The following is a 26,446-nucleotide window of genomic DNA, read 5'->3' on the forward strand; positions in this document are numbered from 1 at the left end:
AAAATTAATGACAGATTTTGATAATAGAATTGTAGTGTCTTACCTTTTTTGATAGCAGTATCGTTTTGTTAAAAACAGTTTTATTTATATTACAGATTTTTTTTTTTTGAGCGGAAGAAATGATATCTGTGAGAGTCTTACCGTACGGTTTACAGTTTCATCGTAATTTTTTTGGATTATAAGTTAATTATTATTCATCAAATTAAAAATTAATTTTTAAAACTACAAAATAATTAAACAAAAAATGTAAAAAAAATCCAAGAATGAAAATATTAACATTAAATTCTTGTGAAAAATAATTTTTATAGATGTATAAAATAAGGTAAGTTAAAAATCAAAATATGTACAAAAGAGAAATAATTTAATAAATAAATATTTTCCTTGCGTAAAGATATTAAAAATTCAAGTAGAAGGCGGTTAAACATTTTTAAAGAGTTCTTTTTGTCAAATTCATATGTTCGATTTGTTTATCTACAATGCGCGCGCAGACGGTTTACGAATGTAAATGACGAGTGACGGAGTCAAACGATTCACTCGCTCTGCGTTCAGTTCATACAGTACGCAAGTAGCAACCGATAAGGCGGGAGCATATCGTAAACGTATTTCGATAACGTTAGACTTGATACATATTTTTTTTATCTATTATAATCACACTGACTGAGTAAGTATATATGTTTTATTCGTATTTTAGTCTTTATGTATATATCTCTTATTAATTTTATATTACATATACTAATTTAAATTATAACTAATTTAGAAAACTAGATTTTCCGGAAATAGATTTTTTTTTTTTTTAAATAAATGCATATTATTATTAAACATATATAATAATTTCTTATATATTATATTTACAATAATTTTTTTTTTCTAAAATCAATGTTTAAAAATTAAAAAATGTTTTGTAGTAGAAAAAAAAACAAGTAATATTAATTTGTTTAACCAGTTCATTCATAGCCTATGTAATCTTATTGCACTGTATCTAAAAAAGAATTAAATTTTAAAAATTAACTTTATATTGTTAAATAAGTAAAATAACTACAACTGAGTGAATAATAAACAAATAATGTTAAATATTAATCTTGTAAATAGATTACCGTTATAAGATAATAATACAAAAATAATTATTATAACTTAAATATATTTACGATTAGTTATTTTCACGTTTAATTAATTATAAATTAATTTAAGTCGAAAATGTAATATTTTAATACGAAACAAGTAGCATATTATCCATTTTTTTTGGCTGAATAGTTAGCGTCTCGACATTTAGTGTGTAGGGGTCCCGGGTTCGAATCCCGGTCAGGCATGATAACTTCTCATATGCTACCAGTTTGCACTGGGCTAATGACCATAGCTGCCCGTTATTTCACAACAAAAAAAAGTAATAAATTGGCAATTAAGGTTTACGTAATTATATTTATGTAAGAAAAATTTATTTTCCAAAATATAACTGATAAATGCGTTATATTTATATAGATTTAAGAAGAATTAAATACGATTTTTGAAAGATGTTCAGTTTTTATAAACAAAAAAGATTGTTGCTGTTTTACCAAATAGAAAAGTATAATTTTAATGATTAAAAAACTTGGTTTTAGTGTTATAAATTTTAATATTTACTGAGCATATAATTCAATTTTACCACGCGCGCACGCACACATACATACATAATTAGTGATTTTGAGTTTAGTATTCCATTTACTTCTATTCAAAATGCTAACTACCAGCACATGCACAAATAGGCGTATAAAATATGAAAATTGGCTATAAATATACAAAACTACATGTGTCTTTTTTTAAACATATATAGTCTGTCTACAAAGAAAAAAAATTAGATATAATGCAAGTATGCGTGTTACTAATGAGCTACAAAGCATATTTATTTCAGTGGATTATTTTATGCTACTTATTTGTAGAAAATACATAAAACTGTTTTGAAATTATAATTGCAAAATTCGTAATTATAGGTTTCTTCTTATAATAACTATGACATTACAGACATGCTACTAACAAACTATGAAATTACTTTCGTAGCCTAATATTAATATTATTATTTGCACACCATTATATAACACATTTTTCAAAAATCTTTCAAAATATATTTTATCGAAGTAAATATAAAACTATATAATTTACTTGCGTAACACATATTTAAATACATGTGCATGAAAGTACAGTCCTAATAATAAGGAGATAAAGCCACACACACCAAAGATATACAGAACAGAAATTTAATGATAAGAAATAGTTATATAATTATATATCAATTGTTATCGTATGTTAAAACAGCTGTTCTTTTAGTTAAAATCAATTTAAAAATAATAAATTTTATTTTTTACTAGATTTAAATAGCCATTTTACTATTGTAATTTAAACATTTGGGATTAAATTAACGGTACCTTATCAAAAATATTCCCTTGAAGACGGATTAAAATAAATATTAAATTATAATCGGGCTTAAATCTAATTAATTTAAATAACAGTATTTTGATATTTCAATCAACTTTATTTATTTTTTAAATCTAAATTCTGAGTCAATAATTTTTTTAATTTATGCAAGAAAAGTTAAAGATAATTTATTATATATTTTTAAAATAGCTTTTCCTCATAAACATTTAAATAATTCAGTTTTCCCCATTATATTTATCATTTTTTTTATTGTAGTAGAAATTATTTAAAAGAATTGATCAGGCATTCATAAAAAATTTATTTCTAATAGAAGAAAAGAAGTTTTTTTTATAAAGCTTAATATACTTCGTCAACGTACAAGTTTACCGAAATGAAGGTGGTTCTCATCCTTACAAGTGCTCTGTTCTCTGTAGGAATTACTTCTAAAATAAACATCATTAATATCAGAGAAAGTTAATTTTTACTCTTATACCATTAGTGCTTTATATTCATCATATATATAATAAAGAATAGGACATATAGTGTAAAACAAAATTTATCGTTGTATATTGTTAAATAATTCATTGTATAAATTGTTCCTACTCAAGCCGGGCAATGTTTTATATTTTTGTTACATTGATTTTGTTTTATAAAATTTACGAAAGGATGTTTCAGTTCAAACATAATTTTTTTGTTTTCTTCTTACTGGATGGTATTTCTTTAATTCTCATATATATACATATATATATATATATTCGGAAGTTTGGGGATCTGTTTGTTTGCAACTGCATCACGCCAGAACCAATTGACTGATTGATTTCAAATTTTTAGGATACATTTGTTATCCCAGGGAAGATTTTAAACTATAGATCGAGCCCCTAGTTCCCTTGAGGGTGAAGTTGTGAATAAGAGATATTCATTTAAAGAAAAAATTATTAATCCTTTTACTCCATTATATTTCTATTACCATGGCAACAGAAATATAATGAAGAAAAATGACTAATTTTTTTTTTAATGAATATATATATAAAATATTTAATTTATTCTCAGAACCATGAGGATAACAAACTCGTCGGGGGTCCAGGCGCGGAATCACCTGGCTAGACGGTCGATTTAAAAAAAAAATAAAAAAATCTTTTGATTAAAATAAAGATATTTTAAATTCCTTTTTCAATTTAAAATATAAGCCTATTAAAAATTACCTCAATTATTATTATAATACTTCAATCATATTTAGGCAAAAATTTTAATATTTAAATACCTTTTGTGTTTTTTTTTTAACATGATGAGGCACTTCAGAAAAACAATTTCATATCTTATAATATGATATGATAAGCCAGTAATTATATACTATCTAATAAATTTAATTTACAAGACGAATTTTGCGATAATTTAAAATCTTTATATAAGATTTTTTTTTTTATTTATTATTAATTACGATATTATCTTTAAATATTTTAAGAGAACAGTACATTAATAGAATTAATGGATTAATCTGATATTGCGTAAATAAAAAATAATGAAGTATAATATTACAATCAAATAATACTATTATTTTTTTTTTAATTAATATTAATAATCAGTATGCCCATAACGTTTCTTTCTTAGTATAGATATTTGTTTAATGCCTGAAAACCACAGAACCCATCTGAATAATTATGTTATCAATGTAATTACTAAACTTTGAGGAAGGATTTATGTGTTAATTTATCGAATGACTTTATCATAAAGCGATTAGTAAAGGTTAACCCAATACTGTGATCACTTCCATAGAACTTCGTCGGTAAGAGGCGACGAAGTCAACGAACTACGTTTACAGTTCTATACATCACCTAACCTAACAGTAAAATGAAATGGGGAAAAAATTAAAAAGTGAGCATGAAAACATTATATTTCAGTTCAATCTGATTTGTAATAAAGAATACTTTCAAAAAACACCTCGAATTTTGTTAGACAACGTTTTTTTCCCCATCTAATGAACCGCGGTACTCGAATTTGTAATTTTATTCATTTTTTTAATGTACCTTTACGAATCGCGCCGCTAGATAGCAATACTTGATAGTACTAGTTAGCGTACAAAAACTTAATAATGTACTTGAAATAATAAAATTTAAAAGAAAATATACTACAGCTTGTTTTAATATTAAATGCTGTTATGTAAATGAAAATACTCAACATGAAATAATTTTTTAATTCCATCACTTCTTTAAAAAAAAAATGAAAGTATTAAGTTTACAAGAAATTATACTAGTTTTATTAAAAAAAAAAGGTATAAATGAACAGAAATAAATTCGATTGGTAAAATGGAATATAACGATAAAAATCTAGGTTACACTTAAAAAGTAATAAGTGCAGTATTACATTACATCACGGGTCTTCGATTTGTTAAGGTCATTATACTAGTTTTATTAAAAAAGGAAAAGTATGGTAAAAGTGAATAATATGAGTATCAACAAAAAAAATTGGCCGTGAAATTCAATTTGTTAGTTCAAAGGCAATACATTTTAATACTAAATCCATAAGATAACAGTCAGTAATTGATAAAAATATAAAAATAAATAAAAGAAAAATCTAACAAAATGCAGTGATATCCAAAAAAATTTACAATAAAATTGTAAACCGTACGGTAGTCTCGCAGATATCATATCTTCTGGTCAAAAAATAAAACTTTCTGTAATATAAATAAAACTGTTTTTAACAAAACGATAATTTTTTGGGGTATATTTTACAGTCCATTTTTTGTATATTAGTATTTTAAGGCACTAACTAAATAAATATGTGTTAGAGATAACTAACAATTCTGATGATAAAATATAGAAAATAAATTTTATTTTGATAGATCGTTAATGAATACCGAAAAAAATTGTACTCCATATATGAGAGATTTAATAAAAAAAATTACACGTTTCATAAGCAGTAAACTTAGTTTTTCATAACGAATTCAATGTAAAATAAAATTAAACAATTTACTTCTTATTTAAAATATACCGGGAGTCCGAGAATTGTCTGAACAAATTTGATGTCTTATTAGAAAGAAAGTAATAGTTCTATAAAAAAAAATACAATGAAATTGTAAACCGTACGGTAAGAGTCTCGTAGATATCATTTCTTCCGCCCAAAAAAAAATTCTGTTATATAAATATAACCTTTTTTAACAAAATGATACTGATATTAAAAAAGGTAAGACAGTACATTTCTATTATCAAAATCTGTTATTAATTTAGAATTTTCTTTAAAAAAAAATACATGCTAAATATATGTAACAGACAATAGATATACAGTAATAAATAATAAAAAATGTCCCACATAATAAACAAAAAATAGAAAAATTTGTTACAAAACTTTTACCGGCCCGATTTCATTTATTAAACAAAGAATAATCATAATAATTGTATTATTTCTGTAAATGTGATATGTACTACATATAAATGCTAGACGTATAGGTTTTAGTAAAATAACCTTCACGAATCTTCGATTCGTGATGTAATATTGCACTATTACTTTGTAAATGTAGCCCTCGCGTCTTCGCAAATCAGCTGATTTCGAAATCGATAGTTCCAACGTTCAAATCCCAGTAAAGGCAGTTACTTTTATACGGATTTGAATACTAGAACGCGGATACCGGTGTTCTTTGGTGGTTGGGTTTCAATTAACCACACATCTCAGAAATGGTTTGTTGTGGAAACGGCAGTTAATGCGAATATCTATCTGGACTTGTTAGAAGGGGTATTTTACCCTTAGCTTGAAGAGTTAATATCCGAAATCATATTCCAGTAAGGTGGAGCTTTTACCGCTTTGGTGTTTATTTGTGCGTGATTCCCTCAACAATACGTTCCCAAACCGTTGGATTGGACATGACAGACTTATCACTTTGTCTTCTCGATCACCAGATATAACTCCATGTTGTTTTTTCCTGTGGGGTTTCATAATAATGTATACACTCTATAACTGGTATACTAAATATTGATGACTTTTTTCTTTCTTTTTTTTTTAATATTGATGACTTAAGTAGGGGATTTTTAACGCATTTAAACTCATAGATGTGGATATGTTACAACGAAGATGGCATGAAATTGATACGGTTGGATATTTTGCAAATTACTAATGGTGCACACACTGAATGTCTTTGATTACAGATAGAAAAAAAACTTTAAGTTTTAATGTTTCTAAATTCATACAATCCGTTTTTTTATCTTAATAAATAAATTATTTACTCAATATCAAGTTAAGTTGATCACCTGGTATTTCTTTAACTAGAACATTTTTTTCATGTATTATGTTAAACAAAAACTTTGTGTAGATTATTTTGTAAAAGAGTGGAGGTGTAATTTTTGGATTAAAATAGCTCTTAATTGGATGGAATAGTTTGTTCTAAATTAAGTGCGTTTTATATTTTACAACGTCATTTTTATCTTGGTCCAGACCTTTTTATCAGTTTTGTCTTGGTCCAGACCGAAGTGATCATTGTTTTACCTGCGGTATGGCGGCCACGTGAGGAGGGACTGCACGCAGGAACCTCGCTGTCTGTCATGTAGATCGCACAGACATGCACCCGGAGGTCGAAGATGTAAGGTTGCGCCAGCACCGTGAATATGTACACAGCTGCGCTGTGGTATCTTCAAGGGACAGCCTCATCCGGGAGAAGGTGGGAGGCTCCGGCGTCTCATTTTCGATGATAGGGTGGGGACCCTCTTGCAGTGCCGTTGGGGGAAAGTAAGACGGTAGTCCCAGCGGGGGATCCCTTTAGGGTTCCTCGTTAGAGGCGAGGCGTTAAGACCGGAGTCCCGGTGAGGGGAACCCTTTGGAATTTCCTCATTTGAGGCATGGCAAGCAAGAAAGATGGAGTCCTGACTGCCTGGACGGGGTCTTGAGTCTTTCCGAGATAGTTTGAGGCGATGGCACCCCTTGGAGCTGAGCTTATTTTTAGTCGCGAATCCGGCTCCAAGGGGCAGGGAAATCGACGGGGAAAAAACGTCATTTTTATGTTATAATATTTTAAGTTGCACTCTATAACAGATAGTTGCGATTGAAATTTACAAAGTAGTAAGAATTTTTCTTTTAGTTCATTATCATCAAGGAATCCGTTCTATGAAAAATTTGATATCGAAAGAAGTATCAGGTAATTTGGCTTGTTTATTCATAATTACTTGTAAATAGATTTAAGATATAAAATAAACTAATAAAAAAATTTATGCCGTAATCAACAAATAATAATTAACTAAACGTTTAAAATTACTGAAGAGATAAATTATATTTGCAACGAAGTAGCACTCTCTATTCACGTGCATCGTATTTGCTTACATGTAAATGTGTGTGTTTATTTGACGTGGTGTATTATCAAAATATAAATATTAGCACTCAGCTTACATTGTAAGTAATAAACACATTTTCTTTTATATATATATATATATATATATATATATATATATATATATATATTACTATCTATCTATCTAGATTTCTCACAATTTAAATATTTTTATCAATATTCCATATAATAATATTTTAAATATCAATAAAAATAATCAATATATATATATATATATATTTTTTAATCACTTTATCCTCTATCTGCGTTTAAGTATATATTTTCCTGATGCTATACTAAATTAAAAATTGATAGATTCATAGTCATTGTCCAAAATGAATTTATTATATATACTTCTTAAAAAAATTAAGAATTTTTAATGAGATAAAATTCAGTTTTCTAAAATTTTAAATTCTTATATATTTAAAGAGGATGAGATTGAATGTTTTGTAGCGTGTGTGAAAGAGATGCCATGTGTGACCGGGATTCGAACCCAGGACCTGCGCGGGTGTAAGGCCGAGACGCTACCATTTGCGCCACGGAGGCCGGCAAAGAAGTTTATATAAACTGGATTTATTTTGTGTTCCATAAAGTTTAAATACTATGTACAGATATATTTTTAATTCATAATATCAGATAAAAACTATAAATCTTTATACTCTCAGAAAAGGTATTGATTTGTAAAGTAAAAATGATTACTAAACATTTTTTTTTTTAATTAACGTTTCTGTATAAGAAAAGATAGAATCTTAATTTAATTTTTTTTTTAAGAAATAAATTTGTATTCCAGAAAAATAAATATTTTAGATTTCCTTTTATTTATTTTTTAATTGTTTAATGGTATTTTATGAACAGGTTAATTAAATAGGGTTATTTTACAATATTATTATTAAAGGGTCTTTCAAATTGAAAATAAAATATTGACAGATTGTGGTGGTGACGACGATTTCAAGGATCATTTGTTTTTCAGAATTTTATGACAAATAATCATGAAACGCTACACAAATAAAAATGACAAATCTAAAAATTTATTATCGAAATATGGAATCGGTAAAAGCTACGTATCGTACACTTCGCAATATTTATAATGTGCATAATCGGCCAAACAAAAGCACAATTCATTATTTGGTTAAAAAATTCGAAGAGAATTTTCTCTACTTGATCTTGAAACACCAATTTACAAAAGAAATGAAATGAGTCAAAAGAATATTGCTGTTGTTCAAGTGCAGTTGTTCGTGAAGATCAAAATTTATCTTTGGTTTCATATCGTTCACAAGAATTATGCCTTTCTTCAACAACAAATGGCGAATTCTGCGTAAAGATCTTTATCTGTATCATAAACTATTCGACTAACTCAAGAATTAAAGCCGCGGGACCATTCTTAGCGAAGACGGTTTGCTGGTTGGTTTCTAGATTAGCTGAAAGTAGATCCAAATTTTCATTAAAAAAAAAGTAAAATAATCTTTTCAAACAAGGCTCACTTTTAGCTTGATGACTTTGGAAACAAGCAAAATTGCCGTATAAGGGATGATTGCAATCCAAAGATGATTCAACAGCAACCATTAAATCCGAAAACTATCACTGTTTGGGGTGGATTGTGGGCTGGTGGCATCATTAGCCCATTTTTTTCTAGAAAATGAGTAGGAAATGCTGTTTCAGTAAATGGTGAGGACTATCGAGCTATGTTTCGTGATTTTAGTTTGCAAATTTGAAAAATTTTGATGTAAATAATTTCTGGTTTCAACAGAATGTTACCAAATGCCACACGTCTGCTGAAACAATTCGGTTATTGCGTCAAACATTTGGTGATTCGATCATTTCACGAAATTGTAATGTCAACTGGCCATCATGAACATGTGATTTAACTACCTTAGACTTTTTCTTTTGGTGTTATATACAAGTAACAAATCTGTAGCAACAAACCGCTAACGAATGATGACTTGAGAGCAGATATTCGACACATTATTAGTGGAATTCGAGCTGATTTGTGTGAAAATCTCGCAAACATTTGTTGGTAGACTTAGCTATGTCAAGCAAAAAATAACGATATTGTTTTTCGAAAATTTGGTTGATATCACAAATATTTTTTTGCAATTTTAGTTTTTGCGCAGAAAATAAAAGACCCTATTTTAAAATGAAAGAAACATAATCATCTGTTTTGTTTTAAGAATGTAATACTTTATTTTACCCCTCTTTTTAGATTTATTTCAATTTTATTGCCTGGAAAACTTAACGACATAATGTTTTTCTGCGTTTTTAAAAAAGAAATTAATTGTGAATAAACACTCTCATTGTGATTTCGTTGACTGATTGTCTCTTAATTTTTTTTTCGGAACCAATGTTTTGAAGAAAAAAATTTATCCTATTAATAATATTAATTTACATTATGCATGTTGAATTTCTCAACGAGATAATTGTGAGAATTAAAAATCTTGGTTGCTGATTACTACAATTCTTGAGATGGTTTACCTTTCTAGTAATTTCCAGAGTTTTTTATTATCTCATCTGATGAAATTGGTTATTAATAAATAAAAAAAACATTATCGTTCATAACAATAAAATCATTGTATAAAATAATTTAACAAACAAAAAATTGTATTTTATGAAAATTAATTTAAATTTTATTTTAAGATAATTAAAATTCTCTAGATTAACATAAAAACTATTAGAAATAAAACAATTATTTTACGAATTGTTTTTACACTACGTTTTATAAATATATTTATTCGTTTATATGAACGTTCTTTTATACATTTGTATTATAAATACCGGGTTTAAATATTGTTAAACCAAGAAATATGTTTTAAAAAGGTTTATATGCATTTAACACTCTAAAACATAAAAAAAAGTTAAACAGAAGAACTTGTATATTTTTAGATTTCATTCTTGACATCATTTTAAGACTAAATGTTATAAACAAAACATAACCTAACGTTTAATAAAAATAGATTCTTGTATAATAATTGTAAACACTAAATAAATTTACGTTAACATACTGGCTATTTTAAGGAATTGAAGATACCTTATTATTTAGATAATTATTTACTTTTAGGTAGATTTCATAAGAAAGCTACCTATTGTAATAGGTACCATGATTCGACTTCCGGAAAATTTCGACATATTTTCGCGTTTCACATCCTCCAGACTCCATAAACACCGTCATTTCAAAAGCTTATTTATATATATATTTCACTTTCTTGTAGACACGATAACTGCCGTAATTTTGCAAATTGATACATACATATAACGACCCAAAATCTCGGTTGAGTTCGTTAATCGGCAAAATCGGTGGACAATGGGGAACTTTTTCGTAAAAATAAAATATCGCTATAAATTTTGTATTAAGTAAAATATCTAATTCGTTTAAAGTTCCTACTATTTTCTGGATAAGGGCCTAAAACTTATATAAGTAAAGTTTTTTGATATCATTGCATGTGAAATTTTTTCACGTGCAAACCATTGTCGTATTGAGTAAATTTGAAGTTTTAATTAACTTTAAGGTGGAAATCTTCATTCTCCTACTTAGCACCGGTGAAATCTACATCCACCTTCCGGCCTGCGGAAAGGGATTTTTTTAAAATATATTTTTTATTGTAGTGTTTATTTAGAAATAGTTGTTTTTTTAATTAAATAAAAAACAATAAATAAATTTAGAAAATAAATTTTTATTTTTAAATGGTGAGATTTTAAGCCAGTGAACAAAAATGACTGTTTCTTTTTTTTTAAATATACAGTGAGAGTCTATTTCATCTAATTCAGTAATCAGCTGATGTAGACTGTAACTAATACTTTTCTAGAAAAAAAATATATTTTAAAGTTGAAATTAAAGAAAAAATATTTTTCAATCTATTAAAAATTTATATTAAACATTTTATACAATTTAAATTTTCCTTCTAAGTTGAGGTAAAACGTAATTAATTTGTTAAGTGTGTTATTTATTTAGTCACAAATTAATCGTTATTTCGAATTACACTTTTCACATTTACACTTATGGTTTAAATTTTTATTCAATTACGCTTCTGAGTTAGGTTACACTATCTAATTCTTATCTTTTACCTTACTTGTACGAAGTAAAGGAAGTATTGAGATCGTGAAAAATTTAGTTTTCTAGATTTCAATGGAAATATCCATTTTGACCATCCCTGGATCCATTTTGATTAGTTTCTTCGTGACGTCTGTACGTATGTATGTACGTACATATTTATTTCGCATAACTCAAATACGATTAACCGTAGTATGTTGAAATTTTGGATTTAGAACTATTGTAACATTTAGTTGTGTACCTTCCCTTTTTATTGCAATAAAAAGACTGAACCAAAAGTGTCCAGAAAAGCCCAAAATTTTAATTAATGAAATATTTTGATCTTATAAAGTGAAGGCACATCGGTTCGAATCAGACTTCATCTCCTTTTTTTTAACTTTTTTTTTTAATTTAAATATATTGATATATTAACCTCTCATTGTAAAAAAAGTTTTACGATGAATAAATAATTCATTAACAAAAAAAAAAGAAAAAATATCAGAAATTTTAATGAAATAAATTTTTATGTACTTTATATTTTTTTTTAAATGTGTAAATGTAATTTAATAGGCGTGCAAGGAAGTCATGTATTGTCCACATCAGATTTTTCACATTTTTAAACATTTAAATTTTTTATAATAAAAGATTCAACAGTCAGAATTACTTTCTCTGATAGTAAGCATGAAAATTATACTGTCAATCCATTTAATAACACAATAAATTGTGTAGTTTATAGTTCTCAACTTTTCCCTGCATTTCAGTGGGCTTTACACGCTGATCTGCGAATGTATAATTCTAAAAAAAGTGTAAATCTTGCATTGAATGTCTGTTGTTTTTAGATATTCTTGCCTGCTCGCAAATTTATAAACTTAGAAAAAACATATACGAGTGGTATACACAGAGATAAAATTAACTACTGCAAATCATCACCTCTCAAATATTTTTAAAGATTTAACTACAATAGACAAAATGAATGTATAGAATTCAAATTTTTTCCGTGCTTAGATATTACAAAATTTATAGAAATGCTAAATTTAAACAAGAAAGAAACTTACTGAATAAATGTAATAGTTATTGGATATACTATTGAACCATACAGTTTTATAAAAGTTTACTGATCACTTAAAAACTACATACACCATTAACGACGGTATAACCATTAAAATCAGTAATGAAGGAGCAGAATAATAATGAAAAGATATTTTGAAAACTTAATTACAGTTATTAAGTATCTTGTGGTCTAAAAATAAATTTTTTTTTTTTTGTTGGCCAGAAATAAGCAAAATTAATTTTCCGGTCTTTATCATCTATTTAAATATGTAAGTAAATAAATCCTGTTTCCATTTAAGATAGCACACGAGTATATTAAAAAAAAAGTTTCACCTTCATAAAAGTAATATCTTCTAAAAATAGCACCAAAATCCGAACTCCATGGCGGAGTGGTAGCGTCTAGGTCCTTTATCCTGAGGTCCCGGATTCGAATCCCGGTTAGGCATAGTATTTTTCATACACTACAGAACTTCATTTATACGCTATTTCCATATTCCACGTACAAACTTCAAAGCTTCTGTGTAATTTTATCAACCAAAAAATAAATAAATAAAAATCAGAATGAAGACTGTTTTACATCCCCTGCATAAACACACACACACACACACACACACACACACAGAGAGAGAGAGAGAGAGAATATGTGTATAGTACGTTTTCCCTGCAAATTAATGGAAAATATACTATACAATATTATACACCACATTTACTGCTCTTAAATAATATTTCCTTCAGATTCTATTAGTGAGATAGGTATAAAATTATATTTGAAAATTAATTTAATTAATGTTATTATTTCCTTTATTTTAAATTAGAATTAGTTTCCATCACTGATACTTTTCGTATTTACTGTTAATTAAAAAAGTTATGAGAATTAAAAATCTCCATTGTCTCAATGTTAAAAATTATTAATATCTAATATAAATAATTGTATTTTTGCATTCTGAATAATGGTATAATGTTAATGATGTATTGTCAATTGTATAAATTATATTGTAACAAATATTAATAGATTTTAAGCCAAGTTTTCTTATTATTTTTTTTTTTTTAATTATTGAAGTATTGATTTTCTTCATATTTTATTTTAATTAGTAATCAACATTGTTTCATCTCTTTGATCAATATTATTATTTTCCGATCATAATAATTGATTGATTCAATTTTACATTCCGAAAGTGAAATAATGCAGTGGCGTCAAATTGTTAAGACTCGCTGCGCTTTTCTTACTATATCGTTATATATATATATATATATATATATATATATATAATATGTACCCCATTTAATTCGAATACTTCAGAACCTATAAAATTGAAATTTTACTAACTTGTCTAAAGTGACTCGTATAATTATAAAATAATGTATATATATTTTTTTAATTAAACGTTACGTATCGCCTCAGCAAATAAAACTAATTGCCGGCCTTCGTGGCGCGAGTAGTAGCGTCTCGGCCTTTCACTTGGAGGTCCATGGTTCGAATCCCAGTCAGGCATGGCATTTTCCACACACGCTACAAAACACTCATCTTATCCTCTGCGGAAAGAATTGCTTGACTGCGGACCCGGAGTTAAACAAAAAATAAATAAATAAATAAAATTAATTAGTCCAAATCAAATATTCATGTAATTTTTAGTCATCTTAAAGTCAGAATATATTGAGAGACTTACAAACTAAAAATTTCTTATAAATACAATTTATAATTCTAGGGACATATAAACAAAATAAATAATAAAAATAATAATACAATAATAAAAATAACAATAAGTATATAGCATACAAAATAGTAAAATAAAAAGGACAGGATTTATTTAATGACAGTTAAAATTACAAAAACCAGATTATAGTCCAATTTACTAAAATCGTTAAAATTACTGATAGAAACTAATATTGCATTAACAACAAGATAACAATAGAACAGTCTTAAGTTCATACAATTCACTCTCTGTAAATATTATTATTTTTACTGTTTACAATAAAACGTCCCTACTTTATGAATGAGTAGAATATTTCACTACTATTTACCAATAACTTAACGAATAACTTCCTGCATTCACCCACTGTTCACGCTGGAATACTCGTAACGTACTATTCACTCGTTGTTACCACATGCTTACTGGTACTGCCGTCACCGCAATCGTGCCGAATTCGGGCTTGCAAAACTACTCACTGTTATCGCTTGTTATCACGACTGCGCCGAAAACGGTCTCTCAGAACTATTGACCCTCTCCGCTGGACCTTATCAGTATTTATATCCCCTGGCCTGCAGAACCAGTACTCGTCTCATCCTTTTAATTATTGAAGCGTAATAATTTTCATCGTCTGCACCATTAGTTTTTCTTTAAATTTTATTTCGGTTGGATAACCCTTCTGGTCGAATAACAGGTTTTAGAGGGGCCACTGTTTGTATTACAAAGAACAAATTGTTAAACGGACCCGTTAATCTGAGAAAAGAATCCTTTTTAGTTCCTTCTTGATTCTTCTTTTCATTATTATTTTCTTTCTTTCTTCTTACCCGTTAACCCGCTCTGTTATACTGATCCTGTTACAATATGTTTATACCACCACCAGTGCCAAAAATGTGATTCTTATACATTATCGAATAGCAAAAGTAAGTTTATAATTAAAAACATTTCTTGTTCTTCTTCCCACGGAATTTTATTATCTTTTCCAAGGTCTGCCTACTACCCTTCTTCCTTTTAAATTGTATCTCACGGCTTCTAGAAAGTTCCTTCCTAGTTACAGTCTCCCTACATTTTCTTTCCATATCTTTCTATAATTGTATTCACTAAATCAAAACCGGGATCCCTAATTCTATGTGAATATTCTAACTTAGAAATGTGTCTAATCTAGCGCACTTTTAACGGCTAGAAGGAATTTCATTTTAGTTGCTTGCAATCTGTTCTATTCCCTTACTCGTATCGGCCAGTTTTCAATAAATTGGTAGGAATATAATACTATTGGCATTAACTGGTGTTCAGATTTGAATAGAATCGTTTAAAAATACGAAGAATTTAACCTTTATCTAAATATATAGCATTCTTTATGGCCGTAATTTAACGTTATATAATTTAATTGTTTAAGATAATTACATAATTGTTTAAAATACTTTAGAATCCTCGATGGTTAGAGCTAAATTTAGAATGAGGGACTCGTATAAAAATCTGCTCAATCCCAATTTTTTTATTTTAAATTAGTAATTTATCAATGCGTTTTGGTTATTATTCTTAATTACAAGACCGGCAAATTGGTGGTCAGTTTTTTTATTCTTATTCAAATGGTCCTGGCTTTGATTCCCAGAAAAGACGTGACATTTTTTATCATCTAAGTTTCATAACAAAAGAAATCGTGCAGTTTGATCTGTACCTATAGAGTTATTAATACGTTTGCTACGGCAAAGTTACATAATTTTGCTGTGCCATAAGGACCTTATCATCGTCCCACGTCAGGATTGTTTTTACACTAATCGAATAAAAAACTAAACAGAATCACTGGGTAGATCGTAGAAAAAGCCGCCATCTATCGAACCATACAAGTACTAAATCACTAGTAACTATAGATTTCCACTTTATTTAGTGGACGTCTAATCTTAGAACAGTTTTGAGTAATAAGGGGTCAAACATGACGTAAAGAGGTAAATAGTAAGAAAAATTACTATCTAATCAGAAATGGACCACCAAAAAAGATATCCATTCAAAAAATGCTTCCAAGCACTTTCTAAACAATCGAAAAGAGCATCCCGCTTACTTGATTCCTAACTAAAGAAATATTTTATTGAGGATTATCAATGATTATGCATTGATCAGCTCAAATATATGTTGTAGTAAATTACTTTTCCTTTATACAATAAAGAACCACCTCAGAACAGGCTCTGCGTATCTTAAAGATCTAGTCCCTAAATTATATAGCTTGTGGAATTATCCAATGAAATATAAACTAATCAGAAAATCCACTAATGGAGGATTTATCTTTTAAAATAAATTTTATTTTATATATGTTTGCGAAAATAATCTTAAAAGAGAATGCGACGTGGAATAGGTTACAGACGTTCGGTATAATTATGCTTTGTCCTTCCCTTTACATGAGCAAAAGTAGGTTAAGGTTTTTTCTTTAATGCTACGTTTTATTGATAAATAAGGTTTTCTTCATTTTGATAAAATGTTAAATTTTTTCCATTATTATTTTTTATTACTATTTATAATAATTATACTAAGTACATAGGCGTTCTGTATCTCTTAACAAACCGTTTTTTAATTAATAAATATAAAAAATCCCAGATTTATCGAGGATTAGATTGATTGTGGATCTTAATTATCGATACATAATTTTAAAACAGATTAATACCATTAAGTTCATTGATAATTGGGGTCAACCACTGTTAATATTGGCCTAATATTAACTCAACTGAAAATTTAAATTTAATTATTAAAAACGGCTTTCGATAATTTATTTTTTATTAGCTTACTAACTTAAAAAGTATTTATATCATAAAATTTTATAATCACTTATTTATCATAAAATGTAAATGTTTTAAACTGGATTTCTCAGTTGGGGTTACACACATTTAAGTGCAACTAGAGTAGATGAAACCCGGCCAAATATATTATTAACTAGCTGACCCGGATATGTGTCGCCATTGCTAGATTTGAGTAAATATATAGATTAAATGAACAAATGAAAGTTTGATAAAACATTAAAAAACAATATTACGGAACTCACAATATTTAACCTTTCCCTTTTTCCCTTCTTCCTTTTCCTCTTTTTCGTAAAAATATTTATTTTCACTTAACTAATATATATTTAGAATATGAGACAAATTGGACCATAAATGCAATTTTTCCAAATATCTCAACCCCAGCGCCATCTAGCGAGTCCATTTCCTTTTTGCATAGGTATTTCTTTACATGTAAGTAACACATATTCTGAGTGAGCCCAATCGGACCATAAATACAAATTTTCGATATCCCTACCTCACCGCCACCTCGCGAATTAATAGTTTGCAAAAATATTTATTTTTACAAAATATATATACTGAATATAAGCCGCATCGGATCATAAATACAATTTTTTGAAATATCTCAACCCAAGCGCCACATAGCGTGTTCATTTTTGAAAAAAAAATATTTCTTTTCACGTTACTAATACGTATTCTGAATATGAGCAAAATCGGACTATAAATACAATTTTTCGAAATATCTACCCCTGCGTCACCTAGCGGATCCAAACTACTTCAGAAACCTTTGCGGACGTGCGCACAACAACTCAATAAAGTTTCGGATGAATGGAATAACAACACATACGAAACAAACAAACATTGATAAGCAATGTTCCCCATAGGCCTGTTTCAACTTTTCAAAGGTCACACTCGCGGATTCCCCAGGTTTAACACAAAACATGATTGCACAACGTTGCTCTAATTTCGTAACACACAACTTCACTGATCACGCTGTCAAAAATAATGTGTTGGCTGAACGGAGTTGAAATTCGTACTGAGCATTTGGAAGGGATGAACAAACCGGTCTAGCACAGACCGGTAGACACAACGTTGCCAGATCGCTCGCAGTGTTACCAATCTCATTACTTTTCTCACACACCTCGTATATAAGATTTTAATATTTTGATATTTTTATTACACGATTGCCCAAAGAGGAGTGTAATATATTTAGGGTGTATGTATGTTTGTTTTTTTGACCGTAGCAGCTCAACGACTGAACTGATTTAGAAGTATATGACCTGCGTTGGAATCCTTACATTACCGGGAGTGTCATAGGCTATATGATATAAGTATGCATATATATATATATATGTGTGTGTGTATGTGTAGTAGTAGTAGTAGTAGTAGTAGTAGTAGTTGTGCATATTTTCCAGTTGAAGCAAAAACTTTAATGAACTGAATTAATGAACTGTGAGCCTCTATCACTGTGTAAACTCAGTTTGAACTGAATGATTATTCGAATCAGTCGAAATATTACAAAAATAATAGAATTAAAATTACGTTAAAATAAATAATATTAAATAAATTGAGAAGATTTCTGTTTAGTAATAATGGGCTTCCCGTTGGGACAGTGTGTGAGGTTAGAGTGGTGAGGTGATGCGAGCACCTCGTGCGAGGGTAGATCAATTATCATCATCAACTGGTAACAAACGGGGTGCCTCTGGGGGGCTGTTATGAGAGGTGCAATGGTGTGCTCTTATAATATCTCTGCAAACAATCTTCCGATTTTCAAAATTTAAACGAAGTATTTATTAATAGGTTAAAGGCTAACTTTTACATGTATCAAGTATACTCTCGATCAAATAGATTACGGTTATTCGGAAGTGTTGTTATATCTTCGCAACCAATCTTCCGATTTTCAAAATTCAAACGGGGTACTTGCTAATATAATGCAAAATCACGATGGAACCAAACAAACACAAAATTTAACTGATGTACTCAAAAATTGATCAAACATACACGATTCCTCAAAAAGGAGTGTAACGTATTTAGGGTCTATGTATGTTTGTTTCATCGTAGCAGCTCAACGGCTGAACTGATTTAGATATATGATCCGCGTTGGAATCCTTACGTTACCGGAAGTGTCATAGGCTATATACATATATATATATGTTTAAATAAATTTAAAAAGAAAAAAAATTATACTATATACAAATTATTATATACAAAATTGTCACCCACACGCTCTTTAATTATCCTATATTAAAGAGCAATGTTTTCTTTTGGCAGTCGCCTTTTATTTTTTTAATTTTTAATATTTATCTCTTATAAAAAAAGTTATGAAAACAATGTCTTTAATAACTTTAAAACACATAATCACTCATTTCATAACCTAAAAAATTGTACTTTTACTATAAAATTCTTCTCATTGACCATTTTTTCGTTTGATCACTTTTTTCTTTTATAAAAAATAGCAAAAAAGTAATTAAACCCCCCGCTATGTAAAAAAAAACATGCCCATGTAAAACAAACTAAATTTAATTGTTTAAATATGGCCTATTTATTATTCAATAATAATTTCTTATAATCCTCCTTCAATTCAAGTTTTTTTACCAATAATTTTCCGGTTATAAGCTACTTTCCAAAATAATATTTATTTCGGCTAAGTTTTATTTAAAGAAAATTAATAAATAAGTTTTTAATTTAAAAAAATATATAATAAATCTGGTTGTTATTTTTGACAGGCTGAGTTAAAAAAAAAGGTACAATAATATTAAAAAACCAATCATATTACATAGTGAACGAAGTTATAATTGAAAATAAAAATATGATTATATATTTATCGTCAGTACGGAAGGTGAACAATGATTTTTATACGAAAATAGCTTATTTTTTTTAAGACTAACTGTCCCCAACTTTGTTATCTATATTATTACTCGGCTATTACAGTAAATGTTTCTCCGTAATAGTTAATTTATAAAAGCTCGTGTGTACTTATATACGCTCGTAAGAAGTTCTACTTCTTTGGCGTGAATAAAAAAAGAATTTTTTACCCATTCAAACAAATTTGAACTGAGCCAAACGATTGATGGACGACATTAAATACCATGAATAAAAATTTGAATAAATAACACTTAAATTAAATTAAATAATGTTTATTTTATACAATTTAAAAAGTATTGAAATATTCGTTGTCATATAAAACAAAGTTCATCGAATATATTTGACGATTGAATAGGCAGGACGGTTATCAGCGGCTTATGAAATGAAAAATATGATACAAATAGTTTTATTTTATAATAGTGTATTTTATCAAAAATTTTTTTTTGGTAAATTTAAAATTATTTATGCAAAATCAAAAATTTATTTGATGTGTTATTTTCTGTTGTTAAAAAATATAATTTTACTCATAAATAATATTTACATAAATATAACCTCAAATCTTGATACACAATTTTCATTAAAAAAAAAAAATAAAATAAATATACGCTGCAATATAAATAAAGTTTTATGAATATGAAAAACAATATTCACGTTCAAAATATCCGTGTATATAAATATGCATTTATTACGACTCAATATCTGTTATGTTTACAACATGTGCTAATCACTTAATTGCATTGAACGACTGACTGAATTAGACACTACTCGCATGTGCGTGCAAACTAATCCACTTGGGCCTGCGCAAGTTTTCATGGTGTGTTAGATCGGCGCGGGCAACTTCCGTAACTTGCTGAAAATATACTCTGATCAGTTTTCCTAACGCGCCAAAACAAGTATAACTTCAATAATATTGTTTTCAAACACCATTTCGTTCTCATCTTATCAACAGTAAAAAAAAAACATTTTACTCATATAAGAGTACTTATATTTATTATTTATTATTTTTTCTTTTTAAATAACGAAACAAAGTTGATTAAAGAATTAGGATTATATGAGATAAACTAACACTAACCTCAATTTACTGTAGTAATTACGAAGCGATTTATTCAGCTTCAAACTCATCAAAAAATTCATAAAGTGATTAGTATTCTAAGTTGTTATTTTAGAAAAAATTCTTATTTATTTAGGACATTAACAATAAAATAAATCTAATTTTATAGTTAAAAAATAGTTCCAGATAACAAATATTATTACATTGTTTATTTTTTCGCATTAAGATAACCTATTGACTGATTTTACGACATCTGTATATAAACTATTATGAATAATCTATTACAGATTTATTTAACTAAGATACACTGACACTTTACGTCAGATTTGACATCTTTTTAAAAATAATGACGTAAGATCAAAAAACGAAAATAAGAAAGAAACATGGTAGGAAAATTAATTATAACTTACTATAAAGAATATTCATAGTAAAAGATGATTGATAATAAATTAAAAAACTGAATTCATATTTTATTTTCAACAAAGAAAAATAAATTATACAAAAGATAAACAAAATGTATTAATAATATTCTAAAAACCGTTGTTGTGAATTTTTTTATAATTAGGTCTACACTCTATTGTATAAAATGGTATTTAATTATTACATCTGGTAAAATTACCATTTTAGTAATTGAATTTTTTTTCCTCTGGGACCACCGTTAGGTATTGCTTCAGAGGGTGAGATGAATGAATAACAAGAAGTAGCATGTCAAAATGCCATGCCTGACTGGTATTCGAACCGGGGAACTTCGGATGAAAGACCGAGATGCTACCACTTGCGCCACGGAGGAATTCAAAATAATCAGAACAATATATTAACACAATGATCTTTAGATCATGTCCCTTTAGGCTTATGTCTGAATCGGGTCAGTCATATTTGGATTATTTTTAATAAACATATATATAATTAAATCAACACTTAATTTCATTTGAAAATAAATGTAATATAACAAATAAAATTATATGAAGGCATAAATTATATTAAAAAATACGAACTGTTTGGTTTTATATAACTCCACTTTTAATACCCAAAAAAATGATAAAATACGTTTTAAAAAGTACAACAAATGGTTTAGATTCAAAGTTTTTTATAAATGTTTATCTTATTCTATAAAACAAGTATTAAACATAGACAGAATTGCTAGGTTAAAAAATAAATAAATAACGCATACAAGAGGATACCACCCAACACCGTTATTGATTTATATTAACAAAAAAGATAAAAATGGGTAATCAATTTTAATACAAGTTGAAATAAATAAGAAGAAATACACAAAAATTGTTTACAGAGAATGAAAATCTGTAATTTTATTCAAATTTCTATTGTATAATTTATCATCGTTAGATTAAAAATAATTAATATAAAAATTTTTAAATAATTAAAAATAATATAATGGAAATAAATAATTTTTTTTTTTATTTGTATAGCCCAAATTAAACTAAATAATTTAATCAGCTGTGTGCGTGACGTGTTTGTTGATTATTTATAACCTTTTATCCCAAACAATAGAAGAATTCATCCTAACGCGGCTGAGGATTGGGCACACAAAACTATCCCACGCCTACTTATTTGGCTCTTCTCAGCAGAACTGTGAGGCGTGCTATGTAAATTGGTCCATAAACCAGTTACCCCTAGATAACACATTGTTCGAGTCTATTTGTTGTCAATTAAAGCTGGGTTCAGATGTGAAGGGTTTAATCCTACATCCTAGTATCTGTGATACTAGGATGAAGAACATAATTTAGGGGTTTTACTTATGAGATCCCTTATGGAGTACTGTGTGCATAATCAAAATGGTCTAGTGGTCATGTTCCTGTTTCGAAATTTGTTATCAAATGTTTGGTATTTATTGCCTAATTACTTATGAACTTAGTTTTATTTAACATGATAATTATTCTTGCTGTTGATACGAAATAAAATAAAAAATTACAAAAAAATTAATTTTTTTAACAATTTTCTTTTATCTGTTTCTCTCCTAAATTGCATTATTTTTTGGTTATCAGGATTTTTGTTATTTTTAAAATACACGTACAATTTTTTTTTTTGTAGTATATGATACGTCTTTTTTTTTAATATTAAATTTGTTTATTTTTTTTACAACCTGGTTTAGTTCTTATTTTTAAATTTAATTTTTTTCTATTTGATGATAACTACTTAACAACTGAAAATCGGTAAGATTTTTATTTTTTTATGAGCATTTTTGTATGCAATTTTATTCAAAAATCGTGAAATACAGTTCTTTGTAAACAAATAAATTTTTGAATAGTTTTTTCTGTTATACTTTTCTGTTCCAGTAACATTAACTGGACTTTCTACTAAATATTTCTGCGAATACTAATTACACCTTTAAATCGTAGAGTTATCAAGGTTATCCTTAAAATTTTCATCTTAGAAATGATTTAGTTAGCGATTTATTGGATACATAATTTGTGTTATTTGCTACAAAAATTTTTATTGAAAAAGTTTCATATGTAATTCGTACAGTCAACGAAAATTTTGTTAGGCGACCGAGTACTGTACATCCAATCAGACTTAAGTGTCGCTTTTTGTTTACTATTAATTCTGAAAATAGTAACAGTTTTGTAACTAATATAACAGGAAGTATAATTGTTTTAATCTACTGTTGACAACTGGTTGTTAACGTGTTTGTTCTAAGTTAACAGTCCGAAAGAAGGAGAGATAGTTTACGCTATCAGTTTATATAAGAGAAATTAATTCAAAAGGGTAGGCTTATTTATAACATAAATTTCATATTAATTTTGATAAATCTTTTTTTTAACGACAGCTATTGTTAAATGTTATTAAAAGTATAAAAATATGATTTTAGGAGGTAACAGGTTGAATAATACGAGGCTCGGCTGATAAATTTTGCACACTAATATGCTACACGGAGACAAAAGGTACTATCAAGTTGAGCGTGGCAGCCCATGACAGCTAAAATCCCTCTCTACAAACCTGCGATAATGCGTTGAAGTCCGTTCACCGGTTTGTTTTCAGTACCATTTAAAATTGTGTCGAGTACGGTCAATATGTCAACACCGTTAAAACAGCGCGCAGTAAACGAATTTTTAACAGCAGAAAATTTGAATCCTGCAAATATGTTTCATCGTTTAAAAGCGGTTTACGGTAGTGAAACTGTTGACAGAAGTACTGTGAATAGATGGGCATTGAAATTTCGCAAATGTGAAGCTGGTAAAGCGACAATTGAGGACGCAGCTCGCAACGGACAACCAGTTTCTGTGACTGACGAGAAACATCGAAAGGAGGTGCACGATTTGCATGAAAGTAACAAGTGAATCGCCCAGCAACGCATTACTATTCAGTTAGGCATACCTAAAGAACGAGTAGGCCATATTATCGAGTAATTGGGTTACCGTAAAATCTGTGCACGATGGGTATCGCGCAAACTCTGTGATGGCTCTCCGCAAGCTGACGTTTGAACCTATTTCGCATCCGCTATACTCGCCGGATTTGGTTCCGTGCGACTTCCACTTCTTCCCTCATCTCAAGAGGGATTTCGAAGGTGATCATTATACCACCAACGATGAGGTGAAAGAAGCTGTGACCACTTGGATCCGAGAAAGAGCGCCAGAACTTTTCAGTGACGGAATGCAAAAACTTGTCAGACGTTGGGAAAAGTGTATCAGTGTAGACGGGGGTTATATTGAAAAATAAATACTGAATTTTTTAGCTAAGTTATTGTACTTTTATTCATTTTTTATTTCATTCACTATCTCTTTTTCATTCCCATGTTACGCATATATGTGCAAAATTTATCAGCCGAGCCTCGTACCTAATGAAAATCTACCTAACAACTTTTTCGGAGAATGAGAAATATTAAATGCTATATAAAAAGAGAGCGTGAACCAATCTTTAGAGGATCCTGTTATAATAGGAAGTTACAAAGACCGAAGAGCTACTTTAAACTTTATCTTTTACCATCCATCCAGCAAATGCATAAGGATGAGAAATTTTAGCTCTTTTTTTAAACCATCAAACTTATTTAAAGAATAATCTGAAATCACATAAATAATTTTATTGATTAATAAATCATCATTATGTAGATTGTGAAAAACTCTGATTAAACTTTTTATAATATTTTTCTTTAAACTTGAATTCTTTATTCTTTTTTGGATTGCACTTTTTCATATTTTAAACGGAAAAGCATACACAAAATAAATTAAAATTGAAAGCGTGATTTTACTAACTTACTCAAATACTATTATATTTTACGTAGTAACATATATTTTTACTGTAATTTAGGTTTTTCCTCTTTTTTGTTTACTAAGGATGCACTTAATTACATCATTTTTTGTGCAGTAGTTATAATAAGTTCTTGTAATTAATTTATATCTCTTTATACTGGAATTATAGATATAATTACTTTTGTTTAAAGTCATTAAATTTCATAAAAGTCAATTGTATATAATTGCTTGTAATTTATTCTAACAATTCAACTAATCAAGCATAAATTACAAAATACGTAATAAAGTATCACTTAAATTTAATTTCAGTTATTATAAAAATATTAAAGATTACAAGTGATGTTTATTGCTGTAGGGAAATGCATTGTTTATATTCAATAACTCCGTTATGGGTTTATCAATTTATTTAATCAATTTTGAGAAGAAAAAAACGCTAAATTGTTAGTCTAAATGTTATTTTTTATCATTAAAAATAATTTAATTCCTCTTCAAAATTTCCTAAACATATTCTATTTACGTCTAGTGGTTAACTCGTCGCAGATCAGTTGTTTAACAGCTGATTTTCAAAGTCGAAAGTTTTGAGGATTTGAAAACTAGACAGCGGATACCGGTGCACTTTGGAGTCGTGAGTTCAACTAACCATACGTCTCAGGAATGGTCGATCTGAGTCTGTACAAGAATACACCTCATTTACATATCATACTCAAATCATTGAGCCGCGGGGGTTTCTTATTGTTTACTAGTTGAACAGATTACAACGTGCACATTAGAAAATAAAAATATATTGTATTTACGTCAACATTTTGAGGGAGAATAAAATAACATAAAATACTTTTTTTTTTTTAAATAAAAAAAGCAATCGATAATTCAAAAAGAAAAAAATAATAAGCTAATCTGCAACGATCACGGGTTTAAATTTCATTTAACAACTCATAATTAACAAAAAAGCTAAAAACATATATCAGAATAATTACTAAGGCTCATTGATTTTTAAATATTTAATAATATTTATTATTATTTGTAATTTTATATGTAAATGCTTGTATTACAAATCTAAATTTGTCGTTTTGTATTTCATGAGTGAATGCATGCGTGTCTTAACTAAGCTATA

At 28.1% G+C, this 26,446-nt stretch overlaps 1 protein-coding gene across 1 annotated transcript in view; it reads left to right on the plus strand.

The window, feature by feature from the left end:
* Positions 1–506: 506 nt before the first annotated feature.
* The window catches only part of LOC142329569 (glutamine synthetase 2 cytoplasmic-like), a 149,547-nt gene continuing 123,607 nt past the window's right edge, over positions 507–26,446 (plus strand). The window contains exon 1 of the mRNA XM_075374255.1: positions 507–661. The gene's annotated coding sequence lies outside the window, so the exon portion shown is untranslated. The remainder of the gene's footprint in view (positions 662–26,446) is intronic.

This window comes from Lycorma delicatula, chromosome 8, assembly GCF_047948215.1.
Source record: "Lycorma delicatula isolate Av1 chromosome 8, ASM4794821v1, whole genome shotgun sequence".
NCBI lineage: Eukaryota > Metazoa > Arthropoda > Insecta > Hemiptera > Fulgoridae > Lycorma > Lycorma delicatula.